Source organism: Suncus etruscus, chromosome 2 (genome assembly GCF_024139225.1).
Source record: "Suncus etruscus isolate mSunEtr1 chromosome 2, mSunEtr1.pri.cur, whole genome shotgun sequence".
In the NCBI taxonomy this organism is placed as follows: Eukaryota; Metazoa; Chordata; class Mammalia; order Eulipotyphla; family Soricidae; genus Suncus; species Suncus etruscus.
Window position 1 is genome coordinate 19,365,905 of NC_064849.1, and position 14,802 is coordinate 19,380,706.

General features: G+C 41.8%; 1 protein-coding gene across 1 annotated transcript in view; it reads right to left on the bottom strand.

Moving 5' to 3' along the window:
• Positions 1 to 14,802, bottom strand: part of DIS3L2 (DIS3 like 3'-5' exoribonuclease 2) — a 306,442-nt gene that overhangs the window by 273,028 nt on the left and 18,612 nt on the right. The window lies entirely within an intron of this gene.

The following is a 14,802-nucleotide window of genomic DNA, read 5'->3' on the forward strand; positions in this document are numbered from 1 at the left end:
AAAAAAAAAAAATGTCTGTACAGGTGGTGGGGGGTGGGATGGAGAAGAGGGAGATTTGGGACATTGGTAGTGAAAATGTTGCACCGGTGAAGGAGGGTGTCTTTACATGACTAAAACCCAACTACGATCATATTTGTAATCAAGGTGTTTAAATAAAGATACTAATATAAAAAAGATAAGAAAAAAAATCACTTTTCTGGGGCTGGAGAGATAGCACAGTGGTAGGGTGTTTGCCTTGCACACAGCAGATACAGGACAGATGGTGGTTCGAATCCCGGCATCCCATATGGTCCCCCGAGCCTGCCAGGAGCGATTTCTGAGCACAGAGCCAAGAATAACCCCTAAGTACCGCCACCACCAGGTGTAACCACCACCACCACCCCCACCCCCCAAAAAAAAAAAACTTTTCTTTCTCAGATCATCCCTGGTAGTGCTCAAGGGTTATTCCTGGCTCTGTGCTCAGGAGTAAAGTCTGGTGGTACTAAGGAAACCATATGCGTTACCAGGAATCAAAAGGAGTTAGCTTCATACATAGAAGTATCTTACCTCCTATACTAACTCTTCAGTCTCCAAAATAAAAAATTTTTAACTGAAAATATAGCTGGAATTTAAAACCGAGTAGGTTACCTTTCAGCAAAACAGAAATAAAAGAGTAAAGAGTCATTGAGCTTAACTTTGGATTTTTGTTTTTTTGTTTTTTGTGGTTTTTGGGTCACACCCAGCAGTGCTCAGGGGTTATTCCTGGCTCCAGGCTCAGAAATTGCTCCTGGCATGCACGGGGGACCATATGGGACACCAGGATTCGAACCAATGACTTCCTGCATGAAAGGCAAATGCCTTACCTCCATGCTATCTCTCCGACCCAGAGCTTAACTTTGATCAATATAAATTATACAATCTGAAAAATAAAGAAAAAAGATTGAAAAATGAGCTTTATGAACATAAGAAAAAATACCAAAAAAAAGTTGAACATATAGGCAATTGCAGAATATTTTTTAAAATATTTTGGGGTGGGCCAGAACAATAGAACAGCAGTAGGGTATTTGCCATGCACCTGGCAAACCTGGGACAGACCCGACATTCCATATGGCCCCCCAGCCAGGAGCGATTTCTGAGTGCAGAGCCAGGAGTAACTCCTGAGCGCCGCCAGATGTGGCCCAAAAACAAAATAAATGAATAAATAAAAATATTTGGGGAAGGACCAGAAAAATAGTATAGTTAGGCACTTGTCTTGCATGTGGCCAACCCAAGTTCATTCCTTAACACTACCCAAGTTCATTCCTTAACACTATATATATATAGTCTCATAAGCTAGAATGATCCCTGAGCACAGAAATAGGAATAAGTCTGAGAACTAACAAGTATACCCAAACCTCCCCGCCAAAAAATACATAAGAACAATTGAGAGGGGGGTTTGAGGAATAGACTTGGATGATACTACTTACAATTCCCATGCACCAAGCCAGGACTAAATACACAGGAGACATACAAAGGTAATTTCTGAGAAGAGAAAAGGAACTGCAAGCAGGTAACTGTGCATCCAGCTGAGAGGGCACCCTCAGGATTGGGGGAGGGGACTGGGGTATGGCATGAGGGGGCAAGAGACAGATTTTTATCCCCAAGATCTCAATACAAAGACACCTGTAAGAACTCACTGCTGCAGATCTAGCCCCAACCTGATCATAACCAGAAGGCTCATCCACCTCACTCTCAAGTCCACGGATTCAGCTGTAGCCACTCTTCACTACACAGAAGGGTTGACTTTGATCAAGACTGAGGCTGCAAATTAGTTCATTTTCAAATAGATTATAAATAGCATGCTTCCTTTTACTTAACCTAAATAGAAAAAAAAATTACATAGGGGCCAAAGAGAGAGCAAGGCAGTAGGGTGTTTACCTTGAGTGAGGCCAACCCAGGAGGGACCTGGTTTGATTCCCAGAATCCCATATGGTCCACCAGCCTGCCAGGGGTAATTTCTTCATGCAGAGCCAGGAATGAAACCTGAGCGCTGTTGGGTGTGGGCCAGAAACCAATCAATCAATTAATAAACAAATAAATTTTTAAAAAGAAATAAAAAGAAAAAAACACTGCATATACACATATACTCATTTGTGCAAAACAGAATAATAAATAAGAATTAGTGGAAAGGAGCAGGTAAAGACTGAATAAGAGAAATTCATGTAGAGTAGCGGGTTTTTTTTCTTTTATTTTTTGGTTTTTGGTTTTTGGGTCACACTCAGCAGCACTCAGGGGTTACGCCTGGCTCTACGCTCAAAAATCACTCCTGGCAGGCTCCAGGGACCATATGGGATGCCAGGATTCGAACCACTGTCCTTCTGCATGCAAGGCAAATGCCCTACCTCCATGCCATCTCTCCAACCCAAGAGTTAACAGTTTTCTTGTGGAAATTTTTTATGTTCTAGCTTTTCTATGTTTGACTTAGCATTCTTCTTAGTTTTGGTTTGTTTTGTTTTGGGACCAGCACCCTATATAGTCCTTTGAGGTCTGCCAGGCATAGAGTCAGTCAGGAGTAAGCTCTGTACACTACCAGGTATGCCACCCCCCCCCCCAAAAAAAAGTGTTAAATGCAAAGAGGGGAAAATACATCGTGATATGGCAGACCACCTAAACCAAGTGAACAAAAAATACATGTCTGTGATGAGATAAAGCAACATCATAAGCCCCTTATTACATACAATTCATTAACAAAAGAGTATCGCTTGTGAAATCTCAGTGAAACCCAAATGGAAGCAGCCACTACAAAGTAAATGGTCTGTAATCTCCAAACATGTGAGGAAAACAGTTCCAGCTCAAAACCCTAAGGAGACAAAGTAACTCTCTGCACTGTGGTCCATGATTTCCTTTGCTATAAAAGGAGAGAAGGGATATGGACAGGGAAATGAAGGCAAATGACTAATATCTACAGATTGATTAACTAAGGGCAATAAGTCAATGTTGGGTTCCTAGGTTTGATCAGTTCATAACGTTGTATTCTTTTTTCATCTCGACTGAGGTAGTGTGATCTATAATGCAATTAGTGATGGCATCACCATTCCAACGCCACACTCATCACCAGAGTACTGCCTCCACCAAAATCCTAAAGACCAACAGTCGGTTCTGTGCACCAACTGCACTTTACTCCCAAAAAGCCAATAAGGTGGTTGGTTCAGTGTAAGGGCCCAGGGTGGGATGCTGCTCAAGCTCTAAAAGGGTCACTGGACAGTCTCCCTGATGAGGCAGAGAATGGTTCTGAGTGCCTGCAACTCTCACGAATAGCTCAAAAATAAAGTAGAAAGGGATGTTAAATAACTGTAGTAAAATGTGACTGCTGGGAACTCCAATGGAGAGCATGAATATCTGTGAATCAATCCGACATCTTTTCAGTTGGTCTGAAATTACACATTTCTCAAAAGAATCCAACCCTTTTTTTTGTTTGTTTGTTTGTTTTTGTTTATTTTGGGCCACACCCGGCGCTGCTCAGGGGTCACTCCTGGCTGTCTGCTCGGAAATAGCTCCTGGCAGGCATGGGGAACTATATGGGACACTGGGATTCAAACCAACCACCTTTGGTCCTGGATCGGCTGCTTGCAAGGCAAATGCCGCTGTGCTATCTCTCCGGGCCCATCCCCCTTCTATGATAAAATCATTATATGTTTATTATAAGCTCATTCTAAAGAACATTCTCAACAATTGACAATGTAACAATAAGAAGCATCATGGATTGCAAATTGCAAATGATGTACTAAATAGAAGAAGTTCAAATAACCATAAAAGGAGATGCGAATTGTAAGATCATTTCATCCTGTTTCATATTGGACCAAAACAGATTGACTAGCTATAAGCTCAAATAACGTGATCTCAAATGAGAATTATGTCAGTGAAATCACTGCCTCTCAAACCAGTCATAGTGACTTGATTCTTGATATATTTTCAAAACATTTTGAGCATTTAAAAGATTAAATGTCCTGGAAGGCACTTTTTGCAAGCACAGCTGCTGGTGAAAGCTCTTGAGAAAAGAGCAGCTCTGGAATGGAATCTGTTATAAGAAATAAAAGATGGTTATAATAATAAAAAAAACTTTGGGAACCCTTTCTTTTCTCGAAGGGAGATTAGGGAGTCACACCCAGCAATCCTCAGCACTGACTCCTGGCTCTACACTCAGGTATTTCCTGGAGGTGTTAGGGGGACCATATGGGATGCTAGGAATCGAAGTCTGGTTCGTCGCATGAAATGAGGCAATAAGGCAATAACCTTACCACTGTACTCTCTTTGGTCCCTAGGAACATTTTCTTATTAAGCTCTCCAGTAGCTGACTTGTCTTGAAACATGTGCTTCACTGCTCTTAGTGCCAGAAGGTCTTAGGTCCCTGAAAGCAGCAGAGCAGCAGGCCCGACATGAGCCACACAATCCCAACTTTACCGAGGTAATGAAGACCAACAAGCAGGCAGCAAAGCAGTGAAGCAAAACAAGAGTAATAAATGGAATGGGAAAGAGGACACAGCACAAAGTCTGATGATTAGGGAAAGGTCTACTGAGGAGGCCAGTGGAGCTCAGAACTGAAGGTAGGAAGTTAGCCATGTGGAGGACTCTGGTGAAGTCCTTCTCAGTAGAGGGCACGAAAGAAGAAACTATCTCAGCATGTCACAAGTTCGTTTAAAAGGCCTCAATACTCCTGGTACTAAAGATGATACCAAAGAGCTGTCAATTCTCTAATGGGGTGAAAAGGAAAAGAGCTCCCTGCCCACCTATCAGACAGACTCACACACAGCAGGCACTGCCCAGGGACAGCTGATCTGGGCAGCACGACATAACCATAGAGGGCATTTGGGGTGTCCTTGATGTAGTCTGTCTCCCTCTGTAATTTTGGTAACCTGGAAATGTCTTCCAATGAGCTCATGTCCCTGAGGTGGTCCAGATCCTACTATGTAAAATAACACACTTGGAAATTTCTGCTCTGTCCTCTTCAGCCAGCTGCCTACAAATGCCCAACCCCCCATCAGTTTCTCAAACAGAGCTCTTGCCTTTGTTTGGAGCCCAGTTGTGGAGCATGAGCTCACTGGGTCCACTAGCAAACTAAAACTGTTTTCCTACTGCTCAAGGCATGTTGCTTGGTTTTTCACTAGCTTTGCACATATATATATATATATATATATATATATATATATATATATATATATATATATATATTTATATATATATATAAAATCAAAGATATCAGGAATCTCAACTATTTCACAAATAAAAGAGAAAGTATAAAGTGATATATAAGACAAATGTGCAAAAATCCTTAAATTTCAAAAATGAGTAAGATTGGTAAGCAACTCTCCTTATTTTCTTACGTTTGAAATTTTTCATCTTCTGACTACACTATCATGACAATGTTAATGAGTGAAAGAAATAGAATGCCTGTCTCGAATACAGGCAGAGGGTGGGGAAGGAGGGAGATGGGGGCATTAGTGGTGGGAATGTTGCACTGGAGAAGGGAGGTGTTCGTTTTATGACTGAAACCCAGCTACAATCATGTATGCAATCGTGGTGCTTAAATAAAAAGAATTTTTTAAAAAAATTAAAAAAAATTTTTTTTCATTTTAGCTCTGAGAAACTTCAAATAAACAAAAATTTCTCTTTAAACCTTGCATACAGCCAATCCTAATTCAATCCCTGGCAGTTTGTATGATCTCCTAGCACATCCAGGAGTGATCAGAGAGCCAGGAGGAAGCCCTTGTATGGGTTTGGCCTGGTCTGAGTATGGCCCAAAGATAAAATTTAAAAATTGGCATGTGTTAGATGGGTTCCAGATCCTACTACCACTAGGGTCCAGTTTGTATGACAAACCTAACCTACCTGAGGCAGGGCCGGAATTCAGAAAAATGATAAGAGGAATCTCTAAAATAATCACTTATGTGAAACCACATATCATTCTTTCTGAGAAAAAAATGGAAATTGCATGGACCAAAAACTCTCCTTCCTGAGGCTAAAACATGTATTAGGCTTCCTTCCCTCCAGGGTCCAGAGCCTGTCCTGGCAGAGCTCTCGAAATTGTGAAATCCATACTTTTCTTATTTTCTTTCTTTTTTTTTTTTTTTTTTTTTTAGTTTTTGTTTGTTTGTTTTTGGGCCACCCCAACGGCTCTCAGGAGTTACTCCTGGCTCTGCACTCAGAAATCACTCCTGATGGGCTCAGGGGATCATATGGGATGCTGGGGGATCGAACCCAGGTCAGCAGCGTGCAAGGCAAACCCCCTTCCCGCTGTGCTATTGCTTTTCTTACTTTCTTACTTGACCTGCTGCAGGCCTCAACCTTGGTGGCCATGAAGCCCTGCCTGAGTCTCTCTACCTGTCCCCTAAACAGATGAGCTCTACTGCCTTCCTTACAGACAAAGCAATTTCTGTCCTAGCTGAAGGCACCAGATTGGGCCCCATCTCCAACACCATATTATCCCTAACATCATGTCTAGAACTTCCATTTCTAATTTCTAGTAACACAGGGGACCTAGTCTAGTGGAAATCAGTTCCAAATAGCCACAACCATTGAACAAAACATTAACAATATGAGAGAAAGAGAGAGAGAGACAGAGACAGAGGCAGAGAGACAGAGAGCGCACCAGGGAAAAAAATCGAATAGGGGCAGAAGATAACATAACAAGTAAGGCAATTTGCCTTGCATGCAGCCATCCTGGGTTCAATCCCCAGCACTACCTACAGTTAGTTCCCTGAGTATACTAGAAGAGATCCCTAAGTGCAGAGCCAGGAGTAAACCCTAATTACTGCTAGATATGGAAACATTCTCTCTCCTCTCTCTCTTCTCTCTCTTCTCTCTCCTTTCTCTCTCCTCTCTCTCTCTTTCTCTCTCTCTCTCTCCCCCCTCTCTCAAATGAGTGCTTGAAACCAAAAGAGTAGAAGCCACCACAAGCAGACATCCAGGAACATATTGTTGATATCCAAACCAAGAAGTAACAGATATGACCTTGATCATATAAAATGGGGGACAGTGAAAGTTAGTCTCCTGAAAATATGAAGAAAATGACAGTCAGTTAACTGAGCACCTGGGCTTAAAAAAATTTTTTAATAGAAATTAAAACATCCAACTGGTAAGGCAACATAACGAAAATACAAAAGAGCCATTAAAACAAAATTAGCAAAAGGTATTACAAAGTAATTCCAGGTAATAAAAGTGATACATGATAGTTAGCTGTAGGAGGCATTCTGGTTTCTCAGAAGCAAAGCAAGTGCTCTGCCATTAGAGCCTCACTGGCTATTCACAGCTATTCAGAGGGAGAGAGAAAAATGCAGAATAGTCTCACTCATCTATGGGTTTTAAGAAAAATAAAAGACATTTTTGCAGTAATTCTCAGAGACCAAAGAAAAGAGGGCTGGAAGGTCCAGCTCATTACATGAAGCTCACCACAAAGAGTGAGGAGTGTTGCTAGGGAAATAACTACACTGAGAACTATCCTAACAATGTGAATGAATGAGGGAAACAGAAGCCTATATAGAGTATAGGCGGGGGTGGGGTGGGGAGGAGGGAGATCTGGCACATTGGTGATGGGAATGTTGCACTGCTGAAGAGGAGTGTTCTTTGCATGACTGAAACCCAACTACAATCATATTTGTAATCAAGCTGTTTAAATAAAGATATACAAAAAAGAAATTATTTTCTTGATAGCTTATTAATGATCATTTATTATGTTACAGTGTTACAACAGAAATTAGAAAGACAAAGTTGAGGTGTGGGAGTAATACGACAGAAGTTGAGGTATTTGTCTTGCATATAACCTACGTGGGTTCAATTCATGGCACCCCTTACCATGCGCCCTGAATCCCACAAGGAGTAAGCCCTGAGAACTGCCAAGTATGATCAAATACCCCCCCAAAAAAAAAGAGGATAATTGAGCAATATATGTCTTTGATGAAAAAGACAAAAAAAGAAAAAGTCTACATCATAGTCTTCAACACTGGCTTTAAAATGCAACAGCTGTCCTCAAAACAGTAAAAGGCCCATCCATATTCCAGAATTTTAAAAAATCCTTCAAGGTCTTATGGACTGCAGGAGAAAGTTGCTGGTGCTTGATTGGTGGTGAGTGTGCAATAGTGACACTGTCCATAAGACAAACTTGGGACTCTTGTAAATTCATTTTACCTCAATAAATTAATGTTTTAAATTTTTAAAAAGATTTCTAAGGAGAATTGAATTACCCTTCTCATGGTTATGAAATGCTTTTTATGAATTCATGTCATGCTCTGGAACAATGGTCTTAAACCTCTCCCTTCCTAAACATATAGCAGTGACTGCCCCATGGAAATCTACATTCACTGAATGATGAAGAAACAGAAAACCCTTACACCTACATCTGTACTACTAACCCCCCTAAATGAAACTGTCCACTTTGGAAACTGCCTATGACTTATCTGCAAGCTGGTGTTTACCATTCTTGCATCTTGGAAACCTAATACTTGTAATAAAGCAGCAAACTGAACTAAAATTGAAAGTGATCGCTCAGAGCTTCCCAAACCTAAACTCTGCTACCAAATAAGGCCCCAAAATGCTTTGAGATGGAAACGACTTCATTTTTCAACAAATAGCTTCATTTCTCATGTGTACTTTGTATAGGATTACATTATAAATTCAATCTGTTTCTCTCCCATATTGTATTACTACGATTAAAGTCATCTGCAGACCTACTAAATTGGAACGAATAAGATTACTTCTGATGGTTTAAAGTCTTTCAGACCAATTGGTACTTTCAGCCTCCAGAAATTCATTCTATCTATCTTCTCATTTCAAAGCAAATGTTGAAAATTGGGAGGGAAATTCTAGATAAAGTAGCAAAAATCCCAATTCAAACACAAGTATCTTTACAAGCAAGAAGAAATCTCTCTTCATCTAGAAAATTAAATCTAAAAAGGAGGGACTAAATAAAGATTTCATTTGGTGACAGCACAATGGGCTTAGAAAGTTTGCCTCATATCCAGGAGGTCCCAAGTTGCACTCCCAGCAGCACCTGGCCCACAGCCAGCATTGTGGTCCCCAGCATCAAGGACCCCAGAAGCAGTTTAGCTGTCAGGCGCACACAGCCTGGGAGCCGCCCAGGGCTCCTCAGCACAGCATAAGTGCTTCCCCAATCAAAATAAAGATTTAAAATGTAATTTTTTTTTTTTTTGGTTTTTCAGGCCACACCCATTTGATGCTCAGAAGTTTCTCCTGGCTAAGCACTCAGAAACTGCCCCTGGCTTGGGGGGACCATATGGGACACGGGGGGATCAAACCGCGGTCCTTCCTTGGCTAGCGCTTGCAAGGCAGACACCTTACCTCTAGCGCCCCCTCACCGGCCCCTAAAATGTAATTTTTTTTTTTTTTTGTTTTTGGGCCACACCCGGCATTGCTCAGAGGTTACTCCTGGCTGTCGGCTCAGAAATCGCTCCTGGCAGGCACGGGGGGACCATATGGGACACCGGGATTCGAACCAATCACCTTTGGTCCTGGATTGGCTGCTTGCAAGGCAAACGCCGCTGAGCTATCTCTCTGGGTCCCCTAAAATGTAATTTTTAACAGAAATCAGAATCTGAAAAAGGACCAGGGCAGTACCCGTTCGTGTCAGAATTCACAGTTCCAAATAGCAAAAGAAAGTATCTTACGAAAAAAACAAAATGTTTTATTTTCAAAGCACTAGAAGCATGGGTCTGTCCCTGCATGGTCATTTCCAGGGGCAATACGGGGGCAGCCACTCTGCTCCCACAGCAGCTCAGGACAGCACTGCCACAGCCCAGGAAAACCATTTTTAGTCTGTGCTGTCACATAATGTCAATCTGCAATCTGACCACCGTCCCTCATTGTCTTTGGAAAGGATTTATTTTTTTAACTTTTATAAATTAAAAAACATGCAAAGTAGAAAGGATGATATAGCTATGTTAATCACTCAGATTCAACAATTACCAATTAATAGCCACCTTTGCTTCACTTATACAAATACACATACCACTCTTCTCACTTCATCTCCCCTATACATCTATATCTATATCTATATATATATGTATATATGTAAACACTAAATTATACGAAAGCATGTGGAAAACTTTTAAATCCCCTTTTAAAAATTAAATTACAGGTCATAAATGGCAAAATGTTCTATTCAGCAAACAATTCAGCAACAACTACTATTATCATTTATGCTTTTACTGGCATAAAGTATAAATTTTACAGAATAAGGTTATCGTACAGGCATAATCCAAATATCATGCAGTGATGTAGCAGCCACACTTAATAACAGAGCTCAAAAGAACTCATCCACCAGCAAGAAACATAATTTAACAGTAATCAAAGCCAGCACCTGACCACATACACTAATCTTAAAATTAATGAAACAAAAGGAAAATGAGCTGCAAAGCTTATCCATACAGCCAATTTTACCATGGCAATTTGGAAAAATATCTGACTTTCATAATCTATAATCAACTGAACAAAATGACTAAAATATACAAGAATTGAAAGTCATTTTCCCCAGGTTCATATTATTTCCAATAAAATGTCAGTTTTCATAAAAACATTTTTTTAATTTTACACAAGAGATTAATATCTACATCTACCTGGCTTCCATGTTAGTTTCTTTAGTTTTGAAAATGTGTCTGTTATATCATTAGTTTCTTTAAGGGAATGAGCCACTTGTCCAAACCCTGCTATGATCACTCAGGGTCACTCAGGTCACAGGCAACTGAGCCACACTGTCCTGCCCAAGGCTCCCAGCCCTGAATGAGGCAACACCTCTCTGAGACACACACTCATGTGCTAGCACTGGGTCCCCATCAGGACAGAGGCAGAATTGGCCCATCAAACACGTGGGCTCCCCTCAAAGTCGCAGAGAAGTCTAGCATTACCTAGGAAGACCTAAGGAATAAACAACTAAAACAGAAATGATTAGGACTCAGCCCAGGCCAAGAGTGAAAGATGAGGAAATGTTAGTGACCTCTGCGCCACAACTTGCCACTGGTGTGTGCTGAGCAGGTCATGCTGGGGGCAAGCAGAGAGAAGCCAGAAAGATACCAGCTTCCTTCAACAGTGGAAGAAGAGACATGCACCCCATTCACGGATGGGGACCAGGGTTTGAGGTTTTACAAAATTTCAACTTTCCACAAGGCATTGCCTAGGATTCAGTGGACAATGCCCTCAGCTAGAGAGCAGACATGGGACAATCTAGGAAAGAAGTAACCAAAACACATGGAGGCACAATAGAGGTAGACCTGTGTGTTTCTTTTTACTGCCCCAAATGCAAGACCCCAACAGCAGCCCTGCTTCTCAGCCCAGGAATGAGGTCAGGACTCCTTCTACTTCACCCCACTCTCACCCCCAGCACTGACGCCAATCTTGGAGCAGAGAGAAGAGTGGGGGGGGGAGGGTTGGAGGAAGAGGGACTAGTCATAAGGCCAAGCCCAAGATTTTAGGGTCTGCTTCTAACTGTAGGCTGGTGAGCCATCACTTGCTGCCTCTAGGGTGCACATGAACTATGAATTCAGCAACATTCAGAAAAGCCCTTGCACCTGGCACACTCATCCAGATGTGAGAAACCCAGAGATGCGATCCCCACAGCAAAAGGAGTTTGGCAAGCCCAGCCACATGTATTTGGGACAACTTCAGAGGGTGGTGACCTTAAAAGCAACTGAGAAAAAGGCCATTTCAATCTCCACATCTAACCACAAAAACTCCCAGGCAGGTCAGAGATCCAAAAACCCCAAAAACCACCTCCCTTTAGGGATAGTGGAACTCTATTTCTATGAGAGCCAACAATGACTAGACCAAGCAATAAAGAAGAAAGAGGAAGAAACTATCCTGGCCAGGCCTTACAGACTGAAAGGACTTAAAGGACTTAAAGGACTTAAAGGACTTAACAACAGCTTCCCCAGTTTCCTGTAAACTCTTCTTTCCAATGTGCTAAGAACAACAGTTGTCTGGTGTTTAAAGTTGCGTTTCGGGGCCGGGCGGTGGCGCAAGAGGTAAGGTGCCTGCCTTGCCTGCGCTAGCCTTGGACGGACCGCGGTTCGATCCCCTGGCGTCCCATATGGTCCCCCAAGCCAGGAGCGACTTCTGAGCGCATAGCCAGGAGTAACCCCTGAGTGTTACCGGGTGTGGCCCAAAAACCAAAAAAATAAATAAATAAATAAAGTTGCGTTTCAAATATTCCAATCTTGAGAAAAAGCACCTTACAGGCTAATGACACGATTCCAGCTCAACAACAAAAACAATGAACCCATTACAGAGTGGATCAATCTGCACAAAGTTGAACAATACTTGTTTATGACAACCAGTATAGAAAAATGTACCCTCATGAGGCCGGAGAGATAGCATGGAGGCAGGGCATTTGCCTTGCATGCAGAAGGACAGTGGTTCGAATCCTGGCATCCCATATGGTCCCCCGTGCCTGCCAGGAGTGATTTCTGATTGTAGAGCCAGGAGTAACCCCTGAGTGCTGCCGGGTGTGACAAAAAAAAAAATGTACCCTCTCATAAGTGAAGGTTAAAGTGCCCAATTTCTGGAAAGCCAAATGGCACTGCAAAGGGCTAAGAGTGGAAGACAGCAAAGCTTACTGATTGATTGAAGGCTTCTGAGCCTTTATATTTGAATTCTTGTTCTACAAGTTGGTTATGGCTTATGCTAACCACAGAATGCTGTCCCTTCACCATCTAAAGGGGCAATAACAACGGTAGTACTGGAGGGAAGAAACTTTCATTGCATGCAGCTCAGTGGCCACAACCTGGTTCAAATTCCTGATATCACATGGTGCCCAGAGCTATTGGACAGCAGGTAGGGTACTTGCAGTTGATCCATAATCAAACCATATTCAATTCATGGCATCCTATGATCAGAGATCAGTGATCCCTGAGAGTAACATCAAGAGTAAGCCCTGAGCACCACTGGGTGTGGCACCAAAATAAACACACAAACAAAAAATCTTTTAAGTAAATGAGCTAAAATGAAAAAATTTAAACATGGTAAGATCTATTTCTCAAAGAAACAATACCTCTTACATAGTACTCTGATCAAGAATATATAACTTGGGGCCGGAGAGATAGTACAGCGGCATTTGCCTTGCAAGCAGCCGACTCACCAGGACCTAAGGTGATTGGTTCGAATCCCAGTGTCCCATATGGTCCCCTGTTCCTGCCAGGAGCTATTTCTGAGCAGATAGCCAGGAGTAACCCCTGAGCGCTGCCAGGTGTGGCCCAAATACAAAAAAAAAAAAAAAAGAATATATAACTTGGGGCCGGCCGGAGCGATAGCACAGTGGCAGGGCATTTGCCTTGCATGCGGCTGACCCGGACGGACCTGGGTTCAATCTCTGGTGTTCCATATGGTCCCCCAAGCCAAGAGCAATTTCTGGGTGCATAGCCAGGAGTAATCCCTGAGCGTCACCAGGTGTGACCAAAAAAAAAATAGATAGATAGATAGATAGATAGATAGATAGATAGATAGATAGATAGATAGATAGATAGATAGATAGATAGATAAATGATAGATAGACAGACAGATGATAGATAGATGATAGATAGATAGATAGATAGATAGATAGATAGATAGATAGATAGATAGATAGATAGATAGATAGATAGATAGATAGATAGATAGATAAAACGCGGGGCCAGAGAGATAGCATGGAGGTAAGGCATTTGCTTTCACGCAGTAGGTCATTGGTTCAAATCCCAGCATCCCATATGGTCCCCCGAGCCTTTCGAGAGTGATTTCTGAGTGTGGAGCCAGGAGTAACCCCTGAGTGCCGCCGGGTGTGACCCCCCCCCAAAAAAAACTGGAATTTAATCATGAGCAAAAAAGAGACAAACCAAATGAACAATACCTGATTAAAAATTTGGTCCCCCAAGCAATAATAACAATAATAATAATAATAATAATAATAATAATAATAATAATAATAATAATAATAATAATAATAATAATAGAGAACTTACCAATGAAATGGCAGGGTTAGAGAAGACAAAGGCAAAAACATGTTTGTAATTAAAAAAGGCAAGAGGGACCCGGAGAGATAGCACAACGGTGTTTGCCTTGCTAGCAGCTGATCCAGAACCAAAGGTGGTTGGTTCGAATCCTGGTGTCCCATATGGTTCCCCGTGCACCGCTGGGTGTGGGAGGGAGGGAGGGAGGGAGGGAGGGAGGGAGGGAGGGAGGGAGGGAGGGAGGAAGGAAGGAAGGAAGGAAGGAAGGAAGGAAGGAAGGAAGGAAGGAAGGAAGGAAGGAAGGAAGGAAGGAAGGAAGGAAGGAAGGAAGGAAGGAAGGAAGGAAGGAAGGAAGAGAACATAGAACTATCATATATTATCCTATGTCAGATCCTATACCAGAGGGAAAAAATGTGCAAAGGGACAATCCTTTTGTCAAACCTGTATGACCAAAATTCTACCACTGTTAAATTAACAAAGCTGACCACTCCTCTTTGTGTGTATAAAAATATATCCTCTTGCTTGGGAAAGGCTCAGAGTGGTGTTACTTAGGTATTCTGAGAGCAATTTCATCTCAAGCAGTTTGAACAATTTTTTAATTTATTTGTCTGTGTGGAGAAAAAAATACAAATAAAGGAAATAAGATAATAATGTTAAGAAGTTAATATAAACAAAAGATATATGCAATCTTGGGAATTTATCTACGAAAAATGAAAACGTACATTCACAAATGAGTGTCATAGTAGCTGCACTCAAAATAGCCAAAATCCAACAAAAACCAGCTGTCCTTCAATGGATGGCCAGTTCAATAGCAGTGATGTCACATTGGAGTATGACTCTCAAGAAATAAAAAGTAAACAAC